This window comes from Trachymyrmex cornetzi, unplaced genomic scaffold (assembly GCF_001594075.2).
Source record: "Trachymyrmex cornetzi isolate Tcor2-1 unplaced genomic scaffold, Tcor1.1 scaffold793, whole genome shotgun sequence".
Taxonomy (NCBI): Eukaryota; Metazoa; Arthropoda; class Insecta; order Hymenoptera; family Formicidae; genus Trachymyrmex; species Trachymyrmex cornetzi.
Genome location: NW_017300128.1, coordinates 17,438 through 40,828, shown reverse-complemented (window position 1 = coordinate 40,828; position 23,391 = coordinate 17,438). Strand labels below are relative to the sequence as shown.

Below are 23,391 nucleotides of genomic sequence, written 5' to 3'. Positions count from 1 at the left end.
TATATATGTATATCATACAGCGTAACGCAACCTTACGCGCTAGAAATATTACCGTGGTAGTTACTCGCTTAAGTTTAAAAATGTTCTACCCATTAAAACGGAAGGAGAAACGTCCACTTCGGGCCTCGTGATTTTCTCGCGAGGGAAGAGAACTTTTCTCCAGAGGGGGGGGGAGGAGGTGGGGAGGGGAGAAGGGAGAAGGACTTTTCGAGATTCAAAGCTATCTCGTGGCGATCGTCGGAAATAATCAGGAGGAATCGTTAGTATTTACATGAGATAAAGCGCGATGTCATTTCGTTTTGACAACTCGGCAATGAGGATCCTTTCGTCAAGTTCGACCTTCACCTATAAACTATATCCGCGATTTAAAATCACTTTGTCCTTTCTATCTAAAAAATCTTTCAATCGCATGCATTATTAATCCTTCTTAGCGGCCTTGTCGAGGCGAAGACGAACGAAGCGCTTAATAGGAACATACATAAAATTCATCTCTTCGTACATCTCGCGATATATCTCCCAGTTCTTCAGCGCGAAGAATATACGTGATCGTTGATCGTGATAATCGCTTCTCCTGTTTCTGCAAACGTTTTCTTGAATCGGCTGAAAGGGATTCCTCATTTTCGAATGATAAACCACGATGATTTCGCGCGATGGAGGCGAGGATATCGTCGTTCTGAATGTTTAGTTCAGTGTACGGAGTGCGGGGTGTTATTGGATCACGAATGCTTCACCACGATCACGCCGGGTCGCTGCTGGGTCTGCTGTTGCGTATGAAATTGGAGGAAACGCTCGGCGTGCAGTATCCGTTGTTTCGCGGATGCTGCCGTGGCAGACGTCGTCGAGGGTGAAGAGGAAGAGGCGGACGTGGTGGTCGCAGACTTCGTTGACGTTGAGTTCGCCGTCGCCTGTTGCTGTTGTTGTTGCTGTTGCTTGTTGGTCAGTGCCAATGGCACATCCTGCGCGGGTTCATCGCTGAATAAATGGTCACCTTCCAGATGACGTATCGCCTCGACGATTGTTTCCAGATTCTGTCGAGACGTATTCGCGATGTATAACCTTGCCTGCGACGTACCATCGTCTAGGGTGCTTGATGGCGAAGGCAACCTGCAGGATCAAGAAAATTTTCATTACAAAATTGACTCTCATTAGATCTTGTGTATTAGATTTCCTACAAAAAAATCGAACTTACAGTACTCTTCTGTACAAGAAAATGCTTACACGTGACGTAATGACTGTCACATTTGACGATTTAGATATTTGAAACAAAGGTAAACTAAATGTCACTTCTAAAGCAGTCCTACTATTTATTGACTTAGGCCCAATTTTTTCAAACAACGATCGGAATTGTTTGCTTATTCGCATTTAAGGTAAAATAAGCGTGTGTCACATACCTCTCCACCTCGACTTTGGGTTCAGCCTTCATCGCGGCTTCTAAAACACTAGGTAGCCGTGGTTCAGTTACCGGTGAGAAGGGCCTGCTGGGACTCGCGGTGATGAACTGAGGCGAGCCAGTCTTGAAATCTGCGGAGGATGAAGTAGCGTACGTGACGCGACTCGACGACGAGAACGAATCCGCGGTAGTTGGCTCCTCCATTGCCGTGAACACCTGATTCGGGGCGAAGGCGACAATCTTGGGAGTACTCGCGCGTGACTCTTCCTCTTTGATCTCTTCCGACACCATTTCAGCCGGCTGCGGCGACAAGGGCGGCGAGCTTGGATCCGGACTGGACGTCTCCACAGTTTGAGTGGAGCCTACCGGCGGCAAAGACATCACCGATACCACCTGAAGCGTGGCCACCGCCTCTTCTGTTTCCTGCGCCATCACGTTGTCTGTATGCTCGATCACCTAAGAAAGTAATGACATTTTTTATTTATTATCACATGTGTGAAACTTGTCTCTTTGCGATCTGTCTGTTCACAGCGAAGATCAGATGAGGTATTTTGTACACGGAACGCAGATAAAAGGGAAAGAGAAAGAAATCAATTCAATCGAAATAATAAAACGGTATACAACGACCTGTTATCAGATATAGTTATCTACGCGAACGATTAAAACAATGTTTGCAATATCTTTCGGCTGAAAAACGTTTAAATCCTCGAGGGTCAAACGAGTTTACGGTTGGATTATTTTCTATATCGTGTATCAGATAGCGATCTCTCGGCAATCGAAATCGCTCGTTTTCATTGACTGTGATTTTCCAGTTAAGGCCTCTGTTATCGCGCTGTCATAACGTTTTTTATAGTTACAAATTTTACAGAGTTTCATATTACCGATTTAATTTATTCTTCTTTTCCTAAAGTTATATCGATTAATTTATATTTGCACAAAGTCCACTTTTACTTTACTCCCCGAAAGATTAGTGAAAGCAATATGGGAAAGGAATTTACCTCGTGGGGCTGATAAGCGATTAGCTGATTGTCTCGGAATCTCTCTGGATACACCTGGCTCTGAATTGCTCTCATTTGTTTCTCTAAATGCAGTCTCGCCTGACGTTCCCTATCTAGCTGTCGCTTAAGCTCCACCACATCGCTGTTCACAACGGAATGTCCCTCTGTGGTCACTGTGATTACCGACAACGGCTCGGGGGACATGCTACCTAAGCCCTCGTCGCCGCTCTCGCTAACGTGCATTGGTAGACTAACGACGACACCTAAAAAAGCAGAAGAAATCAAAATGAGAGAGAAATTGAATTATAATATCTTCCTGTAAAAAAAGTGAATCGATTGATCAGCGCTTGAATATGAACAAACCAAAATCAAGAAATTGTATAAGATCGTTTGATGACCACCATGTGTTGTAACGTATCTACAATTTATCCGAATATTTATCATCTATTTCTTCAGGTTTATATATATTAAATAATGCTCACAACCATCCATAACGAAATTTGACATACAAGATGTTGAATTTATATTATATTACATTTATCGTCTAAAATGTCTAAATCATCATATGTATTGACAAGTGATTGTTTCTCAAATGAATCGTTGAGTTAAATTTGTAATTTCAATATTGAGAATGATCCAATAGGGGCCGAAACGTTTGTTAATGAACTTATGTTATTGTAGTTAATCGAGCATTAAGATCCAGCTTGGCTCGTAGTCCTTGTTTTATAGTTTTAATTTTATAAATTATTTAAGCCTACTTTTTGTTATTATTTTTGTTATATTTCATTCTAATTATTTTTACTGTTTATTCTAATTTTTTGAACTTTCCAAACATCGCGACGTTACATAAAAAAGTCACATGTTATGTTAGATAAATAATAGCTGTAAAAAACAATTTTTGTAGTAAAAACAACTTGACATTTTTATGAAACTAATTTATGAGAAAGGCTCGTAAAATTGGATTACAGTCGGCGAATAACCGCAATGAACTTTCAGAACATATTTTAGATTTCCAGCGCACACATGCCAGTGTACCAACCTGTCCGCGCGATATAAATGAATGCGAGACCGTGAGCGAAATTAAATCTGGTCACTGTTTACGATATAGAGCAAATATAGAGACCATTACACTTCGCGCAGATCAAAGGCCAGTCCGTTTGTTTCAATGTTATATTAAAGCGAAGCGAATGTAACGTTCCTGTATGTTCACTTCATTTGCACATTATTTGACATTATAGAATGTTACGGTGAATTATAATGCGGTAACGGTACAGCAAATTGTCCGTCATCCTTGCAAACATTTTCAATCAATCGAACATTTATTAATTAATGTGATTTCGAACGGTACCTGTGATTATCGGCTATTGTTATCAATGAGATCACAACCGCGACATCGAACGCTATTAATATCAATTTTTCCCTCAGCCTACACATGGATTTAAAAGAGATATGTTGTTAAATTGTTTATAAAGTTTTTAATTCATTATTCATGGTTTTATCCTAAGAATATATATTTAAATATTAATCTCTCTCTCTCACTACACCATATTCACCATTAGTTTTTATATTCATATACTTATAGGTCTAATTAGGCAGTCTATAATCATTCAAATAAAATTTAAAATTATCTCAATAATTAAAATGTTTTTTTTTCTATTTAATAATAATAATAACAACAATAACTTTATTGAGTGCAGCGGTTAACATTAAACACGAAAACATAGATATCTCTTATATATCTTAATTTTTCATCGCTGTTTATACAATTTGCATTATAAAAAATATTCATAAAATTATTTTAAATAAATTGCCAAGACTTCGAATTAGCTTCTTCCCCGCAGATTCGATTATGAAACGTTATTCCATCGGGCGAATAATTATTGTAAATGTTGGGGTTGATATTCGAAGGCAATCGGGAGGGTTAACCGCGATTGATCGATAAAAGTCGGTTCGTCGGCATTAAATCCGCTTCGTCGCACAGCCGACGACGAACTTTCTGAATATCGCCGTGCCATCGAACGGAGGAAACTAATTTACGATAGAACCGGAAATTGAAATTGTCTCGGCCGAAGTTCGCGACAGATACTTTCCGACAGGCACACCGCCGCGACGGCGACGGCGACGTCGTCGAAACGCCACCGGCGTCGAAACAGGAGAGTACCCTTAATTCGTCCCTTGTATTTAGTCCTCGAAGTAATAAAGACTTTCGAGGACAGTCCTGACGCTGCCATTGCCTATCCGTTTCTCTAGACGACCCTTTATAATCCCCGAAAGTTTGACCTTCTTGATATTACTTTCTGAACATCTGACGATGCATGTGCAACGACATATCATGGATTTAACAATTATTTATATATTAAAATAAAAGTTTTAATATTATACTAGGAAATCCTATTTAAAATATTGAGACTCCTTTTCACTTATTTCATATCTCGATAAAAAAGTAATAAAATATTATATGATCTCCAAGAGATTCTCTCCTTCACAGATAACAATTAAATTGAGTTTCACAAATCAAATTAAATTTTATGGAAATTTTTCATTTATATATAAGCGATAGTATCACCTCGTTATTATATTAAGCCTTCCTCCTGAAATATGTACATCCTGTACATCCCTTCGTGCGATACCAAGTCGCGAAGAATGTAATTACTTTCGCGAAAATGACGAACGGCTCTCTCGAAATGCGTTCGCAGTGACCACATTGTCGACACGAGATTAAAAAATTCCTGCTTGCAAAATTTTCCACCCTTACTGCGAAGTATGATCACTAGTATACTGATTCAGTACAAATTAGATTAAATTATTTATGAATGAATCAAAAAAGAAACTTCCGATTTTTACATATGTATTTCACGTATTGTGGTAAAGCGCGGTCGAATTTACCATAAAAGCGAAAATCCATATAGTCATGTTTATTTGAAAGTACGACGTTATTTACTTACTTTTGAGCGGAAGTTCCAGAAATGCAACAATTCAATTTCGCGATTGAGAAATAACTTATAGAAACTTCGACGTGGCGCCGTATAAAAGCGGGAAAACCGTAAAATAAGCGGATTGCAATGTATATCCGCGCAACTTTTCGCGCTTTGCAGCGACTGTTTCCGCTTTTTGCTTTTACGATCCCAAATCCACATGGGACGTTGCAATCGCGGTCGCACGAGCGATAAATAATTCAAGTCCATTTGGAAAATCACATTATATGACGGCCGACGAACGTTAATTCTATTGCTCTTTATGTATACAAATGTTTGCGAGCAAACAATGACATGATGTTTTATTGATGCAGTTTTACATTATCGCTACCGTTTTCACGGTTTGTAATGAATTTTTTTTACGGACGATCTCTTTGAGATCATTTTGATAAAATTATATAATATATTCTTTTGTAAAAAAATATATGAATGTTTTCACTTTTGTGTACAAAATAAATTTATTTTAAAAGTTGACAAAGCATTACCTTGGGTATCGGGTTTGCGTTTCTTGATAGGTACATCGCCACCTTCGTGTTGATTCACCAATCGTTTTAGTTGGCAATTTTGTGACAGCAGTTGTGTTTTCTCCTGCTCTAATTGGTAAATGTATTCGGCAGTCTGTTGGAGTATCGCAGCCTATAATATAAATAAACAGGAATTATTTCTTGCCAAATCGTAACACTTTATCAGGTTATTACAATCTTCAAGTGTCACCATCTTTTCACACTGAGAAAAATATTCTAATTAAATCAACAAAAGAATCTAAAACAACAATGACATTTTGTGAGACCAAAACAGAATTTCTGATTATCATAATCAATGCCATTCTTGTTAGGCCCTTTTGTTGGTTTAATCAGAAAATTTTTTCGGTATTGTGTCAAAATTCGCGCTAAAGTAAGTTTGTACTTGAAGTAAAATCACGAAATACGTTTACGATCAAGAAAAGACATCGAAATAAAAATTATCGAGAACACCGGAGACAAGGACTCGAGAGAAGAAAGAGAAGAGAAGACAGAGAGAAGAAAAAGGAAAGACCTCGCAATAAATCTAGAGAGATCGCGTTTGTCGCAGGTGCTCCTCACGCATCACATGCAACCTGCACCGGAGAACCATCGGCCGAGGGAAGAAGAGAAGACTGGGGACTTCCTGTTTACTGTGCCACAAGCTTAAAGGGTTTTACGTGGCCGGGATGGAAAGAAGGGGACCACACCGTATGGGCCGATAACATCCGGTGGAGGCTATCGCGTGTCGTGCGTACTACGTCGTAGTAAAACGGGAATGACTTCGAAGAACAGACCAGCAAAAACAAAAGGGCCGATTGATACCAACTGCGCGGGGTAACGGGGCCGGGTGTACGGTTCGCACCTGCCGACAGGTGGTTAACGAACAGATGCCCCGTGTACGCTGCGATCGTAAATGCACGAATGATGTCTACCACCGCCTCGTCCTTTCTCCGAGCAGCCGGTCCTTCGCGTCACGTTCTTACGTTGAAAAAGAAAAAAAAAAGAAAAGAACGTGCTCGATTATCCCCCTCGGAGATGCCCCTTCTTTTTCGGTGTTAATTGGATACCAGCCTCGAGCAATCGAGCAATTGATACGCACAACTTTTGCACCAACTTTCCCTTCTCTATCTCTAACTATGTAACTCTATTACATATATTGTATAAATGGTCTTTTAAAAAAAAAAATAAGAAAGTGTAACTCTTTAGATAAAATATAAATAAAATAAAACAAAGGGCAAATTGTTAAATTATTATTGAATTTATAAATTGAAATTTCGTATATTTTATTAATCTTCGATTAACATAGTAATTGGAAATGATAAAGTGATATTTTGTACACAATAAAAATATCTGAAAGAGCTCCTTGAATTTAAATATAAATTATCTTATATATTTCAATATTTTTATAGGATATAAATTCCGATAACAACAAGCAATACACTTTGAATAATAATTATTTAATTATTGAATTTAGATAAGAGAGATTTATCATAAAATATTTTCGAATGGTTTATTATTAAAATTGCTTTATTTTATCTAGTTAAAATGCAAGTAATCGAAAACGGATATGAAAAGAGAGATTTAATAATAGTCATTAAATAATACATTCTAAATAAATTAATTTTAAGTTGCGCTTATTTTTGCAAGTATATAAATAAAATGAAAATTAATAATGGCAGATAATATATAAAAAAATGTAACACTAAAAAATCGCAAGTCAATAATCTGAATATATCAAAGTGTAACATTATCTCAATTATTATTTACTTTCAGTTAATCGCCTAGAAGTAAATCCAAATATCTTATTTTGAGCGATTATACAGAATTTTCATAAAATATTTATATTTTTCAAAAGAACCTCAAAACAAATCGAATCGTTTTTGGTTTGTTATTATTGTCATAATTTCTAACAAGTATTTGTACAATCAGCTCATAGAGTAATGTACGATGTAAAGAATGTCTCACTTAATATCATTTTCGTTAAAAAGTGGTCTAACAGGAAAAAAATTCCACTAGGAACGGAACTTTTTAAAAACAGTAATGTGAAAAGAGACATTATACTTGTAAAGTTAGATTAAAAATCGGAATGACGTCTATTGAAGTAAATCAACTTGAAAAAATGTTGTGTAACAAAGATACGCGTTGATGATAAAGAGACAATCAATAGAGTTCATTTACACTCGCAATATTAATTGCTGAATGTATTTCTTAAGTCCAGTCGCGGAAGGTCGAGAGCGTCACGGCCACAACTTTTGCTTTCTCGGGAGCGGAATAAAAAGAATCTCTCGGAGCAGGTTGGCGTCGATTACCAGGCCGGAAGACCGTATCTCTCGCACGCAGCTTCTACGGTCGGCTCAGCCCAAGCTCCAATGCACGTGCCGAATTCTTGTTAGCCGAATCGCTTTGCAAAACTCGACGCAGGCCAAGGCCGTTCGCCAGCGGCGATGGCGGTGGCGATGATGAGGACGATGTTATCTACAGGTAACAGGTAACGATTTATAGCGGATGGGACAACCTTTTCTTTCTTGAACAGGCCGCAAATTCTATCCGCAGCTTAATTTATATTCGCAATAATAACTCAAACTTAGATATGCACACATTAACAACAATTCTAATTCACAAAATTTCCATATAGAAATTCTTCTTTTTTATATTCATAGAAATAATATTTTTCTAAATATACCAATTAATTTAATGAAATATTATGATCATTATTTATATGAATATAAAGAAATTCGGCACTAATTACCGCACTAAACTCATTAGTCCTAGATTAATTTACTTTGTTGACAATTTCAAAAATTGATAGCGATTAATAATAAAAATATTCATAAAAATAATAATTAAATAAAAGAATAAGACATTAGAACACACGAACAGAATTTTCGGCTCATTTTTAATCCACCGATTATTATATGCTTCCGATCTCGTCGGTGCGTAAGGAAAAGTTTAGAGTACGACAGCTGCGGGTCTTCGCAGTCTGAATGGGATGACAATACGCCGCGATCGATATGGGAGTACAAGATGAGAAGGGCGAAATAATGCTGGCAGCTGGTGATCGAAAGAGAGGAAAATCCGCTGCAACGCGGGATCGCGTGCCTGAGTTCGTGACCCCACCTGCTGAACTCGTTTCCACAAAGCTCACAACTCCCCTCAAATAATCGACGAAGGGATGTTGCGTATTCGTGAACATGAATGCACGTTATTGCGAAAAAATATTTTTTCGCTAAACGTGTAGAGAAGATATTGATTAACTTCTATTTTTTCTTTTTTAATTCAATTCGTAATTCAGTTCTTCTAGCTCTTAGATTTCTTCCAGCAGTTCTGCTTCAAAACAATCAGATCGATTTTCAAGTAATTGCAGTTTTAAATGTAAAAATTCAGCAATTTAATAATTAACATTTATTAACGCACTAAGAAAAAGTACATAATATATTAAATTTTAATAGATATTTTTATTTAAATAGCATCAACTAAATATTTACTCAATAAAAATAAATGATAGTTAATTAAATTAATGACTTTGTAACAAAGAAATCTTTATGTTTAGTAAATATTTAGTTGGCACTATTCAAACACAAATGATTTATCAAAGTTTAGTAATTATTTTCAGTGCACAAGTGACAATGCCAAACGCATAATTTCTTCTTGTATAAAAGAAAAGAAAAAGAGTACACTAAGGGTACTCTGAGAGATTCTTGAAAAGACGCACTTCTACGCCGTTGTCGTGGCACGCAACGTAAGCTGGCATTCTACGACTGGTCACTACTACAGCCTCCACCTCTCTCACCCTTCCGCACACCTTTACACTCGCTCCCTTTCACACTTTCTCCCTCTTCCTCGCTCCCTCCAAGGGCTCGATTCTCCTCGTCGAGCCTTTCCTTCTTCGGCCCGCGAGAACTTTCCCGTCGAGTCTCTCCGCCGCCACGGCGATGGAATCGAATCGTTTTCTTCTTGTTGCAGCGGCGGCGGTGGCGGCATTCCAAAACACGAACGCGCCGATGCATTCGAGCTGGGAGAAAGAGAAAGAGAGAGAGAGAGAAAGAGGGAGAAAAAAGAGAAAAAGATAGAAAGAAAGGAGAGGAGGAAAGAGAGAACCCACGAAACTCGCCCTCATTCCGCTACACTCGCGCGATCGTTTGTAATTCCGCGCGCGAATCCAACAGGAATTCCCCACTATCACGGTTGCCCTACGCTCTATTGTTCCCGTTTGCACCGGTGCATCCCTCTTCTCTATTGCGTCCTCGTCGACTACAAATTGCCATCGTGATTGCAGATCAATGGAAATAAAATCAAGAGATACGATCAGCACGTAAGGTGTCATAATGTTGAAATAATTAAGGCATTATTCAACATTTTTATGCGTTAGAACGATAATTCTTCCGGTATTCCTATGAAAAAGCTTCAGCAAAAAAATCGTAACTTTTAATTTCATTACATATTATTACATTATACGCTTGTATAATGGAGTTGTCTCTGTTAATAGTGTCTACTGAAAGAAAAATTCCTCAAAGTTTTCATATTAGGTACGTTTGATGGTAATAAAAAGTTAAATAACTGTAATAATAGAGCAGAATTAATAATAATCCTATATTTAAATCTAATTCATAAGCGCACTTAACTTGTTTCCTTTCGCAGGACGACGCGGTCCGGATTGCTGTAATTAATTGCTGTTATCGCGCCGTACATTCTACGCGCTTAATTACATAATATGCACGAACGAAAATTTTCGAGCAGGCGGAACGGCGCCAATGATTCACCGCGCAAAACGCCGCGCCACGACGCCCGCCGTTATTATTATATCGTAATTACCTTGCTTATAAAAGCGGCAGCTCGCTCGCAAACGTGTTCTCGGCTGGCGTAGCAAAAACACGGGAGAGGAGCATGAAATTAACATTCCGCAAAGTAATTTGGTAAATAATTAGTTATCAATTTCCGTAAAAGAGCATCTCTCACTTAATGTAGCTGCTGTAACTAAGAGTCTCTCTCCTGCATTTTGTGCTACATGACAGCATAAGAAAGAGAAAGAGAGGAATCGAAATGATTATCATTTTCTATGAGAATATATTTCATCAATAATGAAACTTCACACGCATAGAAGTATTTAAAAAATCTGAATCATTATTTAGAACTTTTTTTCTTAAAGTTTATTTCTACTTTACCGCTTCGTTACTTAAAAAAGTGACACAACTAAAAAAATTAAGTTTAAAAAAAGTACTTTTGAACTTGAAAAAATTATTGACTATATAACTAAATAATATCGGCAAAAAGAAGATATTTTTAACAAGCTCAAATATTATTTTCATTAACTAATTCTTAGAAAACCACTTTTTCTTAGATGACAATTTTTTTTAAATCATCTTTTTGAACCGTGATGATTTTTATTAAGTTACGTTAATTCACTTTTAATTGATAGAGTAATATTTACTTAATTTTTCATCCACGATAATAACTAGAAAATCATGTTTTTTTATTGTGTCACTTTTGAAGTATAAGCAAATAATAATATGAATCATCTCTTTGTCTCGATTTGGAACAAATATTATATCTCCGTTATTTTTTTCCCGCCTCCTATCGTTTCCTGATTCATTTTCTCTCCGAATATCGCAATAGGCAATTACGTATTTTGCCGTTTGCGAAAGAGCCGAATATGCGCGGCCTAATTAGGATTCTCTACGACGAGGTAACGAGGAAGCGAGGTCAGACCGGTACCACGCGGGGAAGATAAAAAGGCGGCCCGTAGGTTGCACGGTCGTTTTCGAATCACCTTCCTGGAAGGGAACCCTTTGTGTCCATGCGCCGTATGCTAAGTAAGCAGCTCCGCCGGCGTCCTAAGACGAAACCAGAGATGCCAGAAATTCGAACCGGCCCCACGATGGCGCAGCGGCTAGGGCGAACCGAACGCTGGACCGGACGTTGAAAGACGACTGGTGTCTGTTTTCGCTTACGATGACGAAATTGCGACATAATATGCGATAAAACGGAATTTCACGCTTACGTCGCCACACAGCATGGCTAATTTCTCTGATTTGACCGAACGATAACAATAAACTCGAAGTACACTAAAAGTGACTTAACAAATTAACGAAAATCGATATTCGTGAGGGGATCCTTTGCGATCGTTTTAAGATAAGACTTAAGAGCTTCACACATGAAATGCACAACAGAGCATAAGCATAACATAAGGTCTCTAAACCAATGAGCATCTTATGTAAATCATTATGGCGACGTTATGCTAGATGCTCATTGGTCCAGCAGTCTTATGTTATGCTTATGCTCTGTTCTATTAAGTTCTTTCTTAACCCTTAAGGCTATCGCACATGAAATGCATAACAGAGCATAAACATAACATAAGACCGCTGGACCAATGAGCATCCAGCATTAAGTCGCCATATTGATTTACATAAGATGCTCATTGGTTTAGCGGCCTTATGTTATGTTTATGCTGTGTTGTGCATTTCATGTGTGAGAACCCTTACCGTACCATCTGCAATTTGGTGCCTCATCCATACCATCAAGGGTCACTTCAAATCTCTTCGTTTTTTTACCTCTCTTCAAGATAATTAAAAAAATCTCTAAAAATTCACCAACATACTTTCAACTTTCCAGAATAAATATAGACTCTTTATTTTGGAAAATAAATAAAATGTAGTATAATTTATAATTACCGAAAGACTCAAAGAAACTTGCACGAGCAGGAATCGCTCGGCCACTAGTTACCCATATTAGTACGGTAAGGGTTAATTTTATCACAAACTCTTCAAATTAAACTGATGAATAACAGGAAACAATTATGTATATGGAACTGCATACGTCTTGATGAATTTCAAAGGATTCGCAATGCAATTCTTATAAAAGAAAATAATAGTATGACGATTAAGCGGACTTTTTTTTCTTATCTGATTCGCGCTCGCGATTGTAGTCAGAGCAACGCGTCGCCTATTATTTGTCTCTATAAGGCAAACATATAATTTCCCGTAATTGCACGGTTATTACCGGACAATCCTCGCGATCTCGCACGTTGAAATTCTCGAGTGTTCAATCGAGAGAGTACCGCGAAGTATAATATTCCGCGGAAGATATTTCGCGTTTCGTCCGCGTACGCTTCGCTATTACTCCACGACGGGGAATTATAAATCGGGCGCATTTGTTCGTCCGTCACGGTACATTGCGGCGAAGCGCCGCGGCGCCAGACGTCGGCGCGCGAGAGTGCATTTTCCGTGCAGGAACGAAAATACGTTTCCCGCGAGGCGCTTTCCGCCGTCACGTACCGCGTCTCATCCTCCCGTCCGTTTCTTCACCGTCTCATTTTTACGTCGCGGTCTCAAAGTGTTCTATCGTCGTGCCGTAATTAAAAACGTTTATTGCCGCCTCCTTGTACACGACAAGACGGAACTGTCATACCGTAAAGCGAGCGCGAATAATATTTCGTAGATAATACATCTCTCCCCAAAGTGCTTGGATGGCTCTCGTCGGCGCAAGTTAATTTTTAAATCGCGTTAAAACGCTTGTCGGTGCACATTCCGATCTCGAGAGATAGTAGGTATATTAAAAGCGTTTCCCCACCGCTGTTATATTACCTTTAGGAACGGAAAATTTTTATAATTGTTCCGTTAAAGAGCAGTCGCTGCGTGAACGCGATAGAAAACTTAATGAGGACAGAAATGCGTGAATACAATTAATTGATTAATTAATTAATTTTCTCCGTGAATTTATCCGTAAAATTGGCACACTTTGTATCTTTTTCCGTTTCTATCCTTTTGTATTATACGAACGTTACTCAATAAGTAATACTTTTTATCGTTTTACTCGAAGAAGATTTTGAATCACAAGCATAATTTCATCTATTTGTCTATTCATTTTCACAACACATAAAGAAAAGTACCGACGTTTGTTCTATTGCAGTTTTACGTTGCCTCGTTAAATAAGATCGTGAACTGAAACGTGGAGAAAAACGAGAGAAGAATAAAAAAAAAGAATGGAATGACGTCGAGGCGTAAAGCAAAGATAAAAGACAAAAAGGGAAGAAGGGAAAGAGAAATGAAGGTGTCGGACAAGAATGACCAGTCGTGGTGTTATGCAACTGCATTCTGAGCGTAGTGCACTCTCGTACGTGCACTCGAGGACATTACTCCCTGTGTGACTCGACTCGTTATTCTCGAGTTTCAACATGATCCGGAGAAGCCGATTAAGAAAAAGAACGCGATTTATAATATCGTTGTTATTAGTAATGAGTGTTTATAGAAATAAATAATTTTTTTTAATGACATGAGAAATTTAAACGCAGGAGAGAATAATGCCATTTTCGCTCAAAGCTGATATTGGTGGTTGAAATATTCGTATGTGCACTGAGAGAAAAATGTACTAAATTTTAATAAATAATTGTTTGAATAATATACTAATACAACATTTATTTACGGAAAATCAATATTTGTTAAATAAAATATAATAATAGGTAAATCACATTAATAGTTTTTGTACCAAATAAATATATGTTTACATTTAGTAAAGATTCAATTGGCATTATTTGAATAAATATTTATTAAAATTTAGTATTTTTATATTGTTCTCTCAGTGTAGATATACAAATACAGAGAATATACAAGTGAGAAATTAAAGTTTCGTAAGTGAAAGAGACTTAATATTGATTATCTTACCTAATTAATTTGCAATCAAGTAATAAATAATGTGATCGTATAAATATGGATGTTTGACGTTTCTAGTAATTTTATCAGGTAATACTTATAAACAGACAATTAAAACTTCTAAAATATAAAAAAATAAATTTCTACAAAATAAGAAAAAATTCATAAAATAAATAAAATTCATACAAAATAAGAAAAACAAATTTTTATGTCATTCTTACGATACAGGCCGACTAATTTGTGGTAGCAAGATGATTTGTTCACGCATACCTGTAACAAAAACGAATAAAATAGTAATTAGAATGATGTTAATTGAAATACATATAAAAATAAGATAATACTAATAAGCTATTAGATAACCGAGGAACAGATTAGTATTAAAATAAACGTTTATATTTTTTCACGTATAACAAAATTTAATTTATCCGACAGAAATCATATAAACGTCCAAGCGTGACAAACGTCCGTTCGTCACCTTTATCAATCGGACGCATGAACGAAGCTGAAACTTAACTCAACCGAGCGAGCAAAGGCTGACGACGGACATTCGCCGGAAGCTCGGAAGCCGATCGGGTAAGTTGACGAATCGACATATCCGACTTGATCCGTTTACGGCGGAAGATGTGTTCGAAGTCTGTCACGAGTAGTTCCTGCCCGTGACGGGACGCGAACTTTTACGGATCGATTTTGCACGAAGATCGGCGTCTAATCGTGTCCCAGGAGTTCATTAGCATAAATACATAATGTCCACCTAACAACTTTGCCACGGTTCAACATACTAGTCGCGCGGCCGTTAGACTGTAACGTCGGGAGTTCGCCGGCTATAAAATGTAGTCGGTAGGAATGCGCGTGGGAATGCGTGCGCGGGAGAGGAGAGAGAGAGAGAGAGAGTTATACGTGCGTTCTCGATGAATCGATATTAACGACCGCGCGTGTATCGCACATCGCGTCAAAGCGACGTAAATAGTCTTCGTATTATTAGAAGCATATAGGTGGAAAATGCCTTTATTGTTGATACATTCTTAATTTCTTTTCATGTATTTGTTGATTATTAGTTGAGGTGTTTCTTGTGTAAATAAAATAAATAATAAAATATCTGAACCTTCATTACGAGTCGACAATAATTAATACTAAGTGCGATTTATTTGATAAAGAATTTTAAGTTCAATTTACTCTTACATTATGAAAATGTCAGAGTCTCACGATTTTCAAGAAATCAAGATTTCTAGGAAACCTTATATACGAAAGGTAAGATGGTGCGAAATTTTAAGATAAATATCTCATTTATTTGAATGCCAATCGATTCAGAGAAGATACTTTTTTGCATTTTCCCACGTTGTTATCCAATACAATTACGTAATTTTTATGTTCTTATACGAGAAGATTCGAATAATCGGATCAGCAATGCACTATAAATGGATCAGATCCGGCGCGTACTCTCTGCCGGATTTGGAAGCGCACATTGGATCGACAAATATCCGAAGGCGTTAAGTCGCTGGCTTATAGGATTTCCAGCGATACTCTAGTTACGGACAAATTTGCCGCAGATAATCCGTCCAATACACGACGCTATCCGATAGCATCTCATGAAACGGCGTCATGTTCTGCTCCCGTTTTTCCTTTATCGCTGAATGTAAACAGATTAAATTGTCCATTTACGTTACTTACTTTTTAATTTAGTGATCTATCACACAGCTTCTCACCAATGTACGTAAAGTATTTTCGAAAATGTCGTTTGCTGTTTTTACTTGCATTTGTTTTGGGGGACAATTCTCGATGCATTCAAAGAAACGCAGATAAATTAACCTGACCCTCCGTCATTAGAAATCAATCAAACTTGCGACACCAATCGGATGTAGAATATAGATATTAGGCATAAAACGCGAATCTCTGATCTTTACCAGAAATGTTAATTTTTTAGCTACGGCTGAATTGGACACTGTTAGGTATCAAAGGTGCAATAATAACGCAATCTCCTGAGTTAAGTGATATTTTGTTATTTTTAATTTCATGTCAAAATGTAAATCAATCCATTTCTGTGTTTAGTTTCAAAGTAAACAATGTATTAATGCATGAGCTTAGTAAATAATAAACTAAATTTGAGTTAATAAATAAATTAATTAATTTAGTAAATTTTCTTATATTAAATTGTTCAACTCCATTGTTTTAATAAAATTAGCGACATATTGAGTAGGAGCTGGCGACCTATAGAAACGATTAAAAAAAACTTCAATTGGATATAACTTGACATTATGAATTTAACAGTGTATCATTACACCCACAGCTTGGCTGAGAAACGCTAAAAAAATTCTAACATTCTTTCGATGACATAAATACAAATCAAAACAATTAGGAACATTCCTACTGATAACAAAGTATCGATTTAGAAGAATCACTACATATATATAATGATTTCGTTGTTTAAAGGGAAGCCATTAGTGGCGTTTCGTTTCAAAGAATCAGTTAATGGGAAGCTAGTATAATGGCGCGTAGTAATCAGAGAGTTAAGATAATAAAAAAACCACTTATGTCAGAGTGCCAGAGCGACGTTTCAAAGCGTGACGAAGAAAAAGATGATTTCGTGAACTCCGACTGAAAGGAACGCCAATAATATAAATTAAAATTCGGACGAAATAATATCGTACTTCTTGGAATCCTAATGTTAAATAACGAGAAACGTAGACTAAATATGAAAATTACCTGAATGACTTTATTAACCCATTGTACAACTTATTCTGTGATTCTTTTCAATTTTATCTTACATAAATGACGAAGAATTAATCTGTTGCGTTTTTGGAAGATTTATCGTATTTTAATTATACGTTGCAACGATTTTTACAAACATATACACGGAAGGAACGATTATGTTAAAGTATTTAAAAATTTAGCTTCATACAGATCTGAGAATAATTTTATCAGACCATCAAAATAATTATATAGGAAACTCGAGCCTAAGCAATGCTGCAAAAAGTTTTGACATTTTAGCAACTAGTTTGAGTATTCATATATTTATTTTGATGGCCCAATTATTTTCAGATCTGTTTTTGAGATATTTCAATCAAATCGTTCTATCTATATGTGTAGCAAGTATCTTCATAAGATAAGCGATGTTTTTTCAAAAGAAAAAAATCAAAAAAAGAAAAATATATCGATTAAAAGATTCTAGAATCTAGAACATGCATATTTATTCGAGTCTATCATATCATGTGATATATTTTAATCGATATATTTTTCTTTTTTTTATTTTTATCTTTTGAAAAAACATCGCTTATCTCATGAAGATACTTGCTACACATAGATAGAACGATTATAGAATCTAGATAATAATCAGAATTTAAAAAAGGTACATTGACGAGTCCACAGAACGAACGCGTGTCATGCAAAATGAAGGTCGTATGCAAAACGAGCAATGAATTGAAAAGAAAACAGGTGCCAAAGAGAAGACCAAATCCGAGTGACGAGAACGAACGTGCACCTGATACTCTGATCCGAGCGCAACGGCGGGTTGCGGCTGCGTTCCTGGGAGAGAATCACCGTCGATAGCGCGACGGGCATGCAATTACTGGCCTCAGCCAGACTCATGGAAAAGCCGGTAATTAGTTAGCGCGCTCCAGATTCGATGTGTTTGAACAGATAAGCTGGCGCCCAACCACTACAGTGACAGCGACGCCGGCGACTCGCAAGCCACGAGTTGGTTCATGGTCAAGGCCAAGGTCACTTCGTGTACTTACTTAATAACTATTAATCTTGTAGCGATTCTTTCCCCAGAAAAATTACAATTTTATTTATTTAATATATATGAAGTATTATATGATAAAACTGTCTTTAATCCTCTGACGATAGATTTATTTTTATTGAATCCACTCAATTAAAAATCTCTTTGTAAAACATCAAACTATTCAATTTTCTTTATGTTACATCTGCAAATTTAAATTATTCTTATTAAAATAAAATACTCATTCCTTTTTGTATGAGTTATGTCATTTTAATTGAAATTAATTAGTGACCATCTTTGAAATCAATTAATTTTTATTAATTTTAATTAATAAATTAAATATATCTTACACGGAAAGAACGGTTTGGCTAAAGTATTTACAAATTTAATTAGATATATAGATCTGAAAATAATTTCATTGGACTATCAAGATAATTATAAAGAACACTCAAGCTGATTATTAAAGTATCAAAATTTTGTATCATGTTTCAGTTTCCTACATAACTATTTTGACGGTTCAACAAAATTATTTTCAGATCCTTAATTAAATTTTTAGATTCTTCAGCAAAATTGTTCTTTCTGTATACAGATTCAGTATAACTATGTTACAGATTTTGATTTCGAAGGATTAAACGTACACTGAGAAACCCATTTAGTTGAATCAATTAATTTCTTGTTTGAATATGGGCAAACAAATCCTTGGTTGATTCAACTAAATGGGTTTCTCAGTGTAGCCATTAAATTTTGTTGTGCTTAAATTCTGTTTGGCAAAATATTTCTAATAGTATTGTTTGTCGGTATGTTAACTAAAAATTGTTGTTCCTAAGAATTAAACATTTTTCTGTGCTTAGACTGTACGACATAAAAATTGGACAGAGAGATGTGTAGACCTATGCTTTCTCAGAATAAAGATTCAGAAGGCGTTCGAGATTCCCTTTGGATTGCAACCGAACGAACTCTGCTCGAACCGAATATCTCGCAGAATCGCAAGAATCGCTCACAAAAGAGTGGCGGTTTTGGTATCGTGTCACGCATAGCAGATTAGCGGCGTGGACGTGGCGTGTTTGACCGCGTGCTCGCGTGCATCCGACACTCTTCACGCGAGATTCTAAGAGCGCGATCGAGTGTCAGTAGTCGGTTTTCTCGTGAGAACGGATACGCGAGAGATCTGACTCGTTGATCGTTGTACTGCACTATTCCATCTCTGTATGCATCGCGCGGAGTCTCGGTTGACTAGCTTTAGAATCTCCGGAGGAGCACATACCGCCATTTGTTCGACTGTGCCTTTATCGTATCCTACAGGACGATAAGCTGTCGCAATCGATGACAATGACCTCGCACTAAACTCGCATCCGATCGAGAGCGTACATTTCGCAGTCAGTAAACTTTTGTCGTCATATACATATTTGCAAATCCTATATTCGTACATGAAACTGATTTTACTGAAAAATATTTGAAAATTTAACAAGACACAGATCCGAAAATAATTTTACAGAATTGGATATGTACATAAATTTATATCAAAATATATAATGTCAAATTACACCACATTTAAGCTATTTTTAACTGTTTGTATAAAATTAATATTTAATATTTCTATAAAACGCTATTGCTTAAAAATATAAGAATGATTGACATTTTGACATACAAAGTTAAAAATAACAAGATATTTAATTTAACAGAGGCTCCCTTATTGCTCCTATTTCGATATCTAATAAATAAATTCAGGGAAATAAATCTTTTTATTATCATCGGAAGCTGCACGCGTAATTTTAACGTGAAAAATCACACTCGATTCCTCTCTTTCATCTTGATCCTTACTTACGAGAAGAAGCTCCGGAAGGCATAAATGGCGACGTTCGGAAATCCGAGGTCATTTCGTGCGAGACAAATCGTCGACTACTGGCTGGTTGTCTTAAGTGCTTGCGACGTTATTACGTCTACGAAGTCGAATATCATCGAGACGAATCGTTTAACGGCGGGTCAATGCGGTCTCAATACGCGGGAATCAAGGGTTTATCTTTCCCCTGATTTCTTCAATTGAGCCACTCGGTATAATGCACTAGGTTTCATTATCATGACAGTGAAAAATGCCAAGTTTTCCAGACTTTCCCGCACTGCGCTCGTAATAGCAGATTTATGATAGTATTAATTCTACGATAATCGAGATAAAATGATGCGCATGATGGTAATAGCCTGATCAGTGTAAAATATACGTCCGCATACATATAAATATTCCGATAATTACTGATAAGAAATCGACCGCTTGCAAAAAGAATTAAACTCCAATGCAAAGTACTTTTTTTAACACGCTCGTCGTGCGTTGTAAAGCAACTTCATGATATACACGTGCACGTATATCATTTGTAATAAAGATATATTCCTCTGATACATTCGATCATGATTTAAATACTTGATTCATAAGCGAGTTTAATTCAAATGTAAGCGATAGACTGCAATAAAAGATTTTTTCTTTTTTTTTTCTTCATATTATTTTCTCTATTTCGATCTCAAGTAGCAGCGTAATATATTTTAATAAATGTAAAATTTCTAGTTCTATAGAATGTTAAGTAATAATAAAAGGAAGAAAAAGTCAGTTGAAAGCAAATCACAATTTATAACTATTTTATACAAGTTTTAACGTTGTCATTAATTTTTGATAATATATAAATTAAGAGGGGAACTCGTTTCGATCTTACACTTAGTCATCATCACACACACAGCTCCCCGTATAAAAAATAACAATAAAATTAATAGTGAATTTCATCACTAAGTGCTTTAAAAAACTATTAAACATGACATTACATGACAAGTTGCACATAAAAAATGCAATCAAACATGTTAAATAAAGTGAACATTCTTCAAATCATATAAAAAATTATCTACTGTTTCTTCGTTCAGAAGTGAGAAAGAGTAAAGTCAGATGATAGAATTCTTTATATATACACACAGAAAATTTTATATTTAAAATTATTATAATATGGTAGTAACTGCGGTAAATTATAAGTTTAAATGCTCTATAATTATTTTTTTAAAAACAATAATACAACGTAATTTTTACACTTTTTTATAGTAAATTTTATAGTAAAATTTTTTATTACAAAATCAAATCTTGTTGAATGAAAGTTAGTATTGTAAAGATAAGTAAAAAATATATACCTAGCAAATTTTGTTTGCATACCATACACGGAGAGAATTTTTTCTTAGAATTTACTCTGAAAATATGACAATCGTGGGACAACATTATATTTCGAAGAATTTTAATATAAATCTCTCTCATTCATTAATAAAACTACAATAAAGTATAAAATAAGTTTGATCAATTTTACTGAAGTGCATGGTAAAAATCTTTAAAATATTGTATTGTACCACAATTACCATATTTTCAGGGTAAATTTTAAAAGAAAATTCTCTCCGTGTAATAAAAATTAACTGTTTTCATGTTAAAATGTGGCTTAACAAAATAATTACTTTATTTATGTGATAAAAATTAGTATTACCATAGTAAAAGTTAAGTCGGAATTATGTTGTAAGGGTCCATACTAAAGTTCAAGAGACATAGTAAAGTGTAATTTAAAATTATAATAAACTTAATATAAAATTTTCTCCGTGTACGAGTTAAAATGATATGTATTGTCTATAAATTTAGTAATATTTTAATATTCCTCGTAGGACGCAGACATTCACAATGCGTTATCTTCAACGCGATAACGATATCCGGTATGGAACGCACCGAGTGAAAGCGAGCTCCTTTACGACGTACTTTACGACGCGACGCGACGCGACGTGCAGAACCATGGGAACATGGTCATACACGGACGACATACGGGTGCATCCGTGGAAACGTCCCTGACGTTGGATTTCCAGAGTACGGAGAGCTTACGCACGCTCGCGTGTAAACCAGCAAGACGAGAGGCGTGTACCGGGTCAGAACCAGGGAAACTAGTTGCACACATTCGTCGTTGGAATCGGACACGCTCGCATCGGTGAATTGTGCCGTGGTACCAGCAGCCGAGCGAGCAGCACGTGGCCGTTTATGGGATACGCGATTCCCATTGGATGCCGAGAGAGCCGTGGAGGCATCAAGCGTACGGACGACCATGACCTTGACTCTGTCGACAAGGACAGCGGAACGCGGCGAACGTACAGGCCCGTTCACAACGGCCGGCGAGGCGAGTCCTTCGGATGGAACCTTGTGAATTTTGACGCGGTCTCACGCGAGACTTATCGCGTTATCGCACCACCATTTTTTATGCAGGCAAGACCCAGCTGAATATTCCGATGAGAAATTCGCGCACTGACTCGGCCAAACGGAAACTACGTGTATCCGTTGCGAAATAGGGAATATATCTCCTCGTCGAATCAAAACTACATTGATTTTGAATCAAATATGATTTGAATTGTAAGCACGATCCCTTTTGTTATCCTAATTCCTCTATTTAATATTCATTAATCTTTTAATAAAGAATTTACCGGTAAGGTACTTTTAAATTGTGCTAAACTTTAATCGCTTGAAATTGCTGTTAATGTTATGTGCTGAGATATTTAGAATAATATACTAATAACTTAACGGTATCGCATATTATTATCAAACGTTTTAATATTACGGTATTTACGAGTTTTTATGATGTCTCATCGTTCAGCGAAAAATGAATAGTCCGTTCGAAGCTTAAGACGATTATGTTGATAATCACAACTTGGAAAAGTCAAAGGTGCTCGTAAAAGCTCCTCAATGTCAAGGTGCATGGTAAAACCTGTGCGAGGCTCGCGTGTGAACGAGACTTGAAGGCACACGCGCGAAGAGATACCAAACATAGGAAGGATGCGAAAGAAGGGAAAGGCTCGATGCTTGAACATGGTTTGTTTGCATTCCACGATGCCATGGAACGATCGTTCGTCTATCATGAAAATTATCGTTGCATACGGTATGCGAAATGCCTTTCTCTCTTTCTTTCTTTCTCCTGCGGCAGAGCAACTAGAATGAATCACTCTAAACGTTCAAAGATTGCACAGCAAAATATCTTTTTAATAATTATATATTACTAACATATTACTTCTCGGATCGCGAGAAGTTATGCTTGTTATTTTTACTTATATTACTTTTATTATTATACTCTTCTATATCTCGCGCGAATTATTAAAATATTAATTTATTATTGACGATA

The 23,391-nt window shown here is 36.4% G+C and overlaps 1 pseudogene; it reads right to left on the bottom strand.

Annotated features, from left to right (window-relative positions):
* Positions 1-41: 41 nt before the first annotated feature.
* Positions 42-22,328, bottom strand: LOC108768393 (uncharacterized; annotated as a pseudogene).
* Between the last annotated feature and the right edge of the window lie 1,063 nt (positions 22,329-23,391).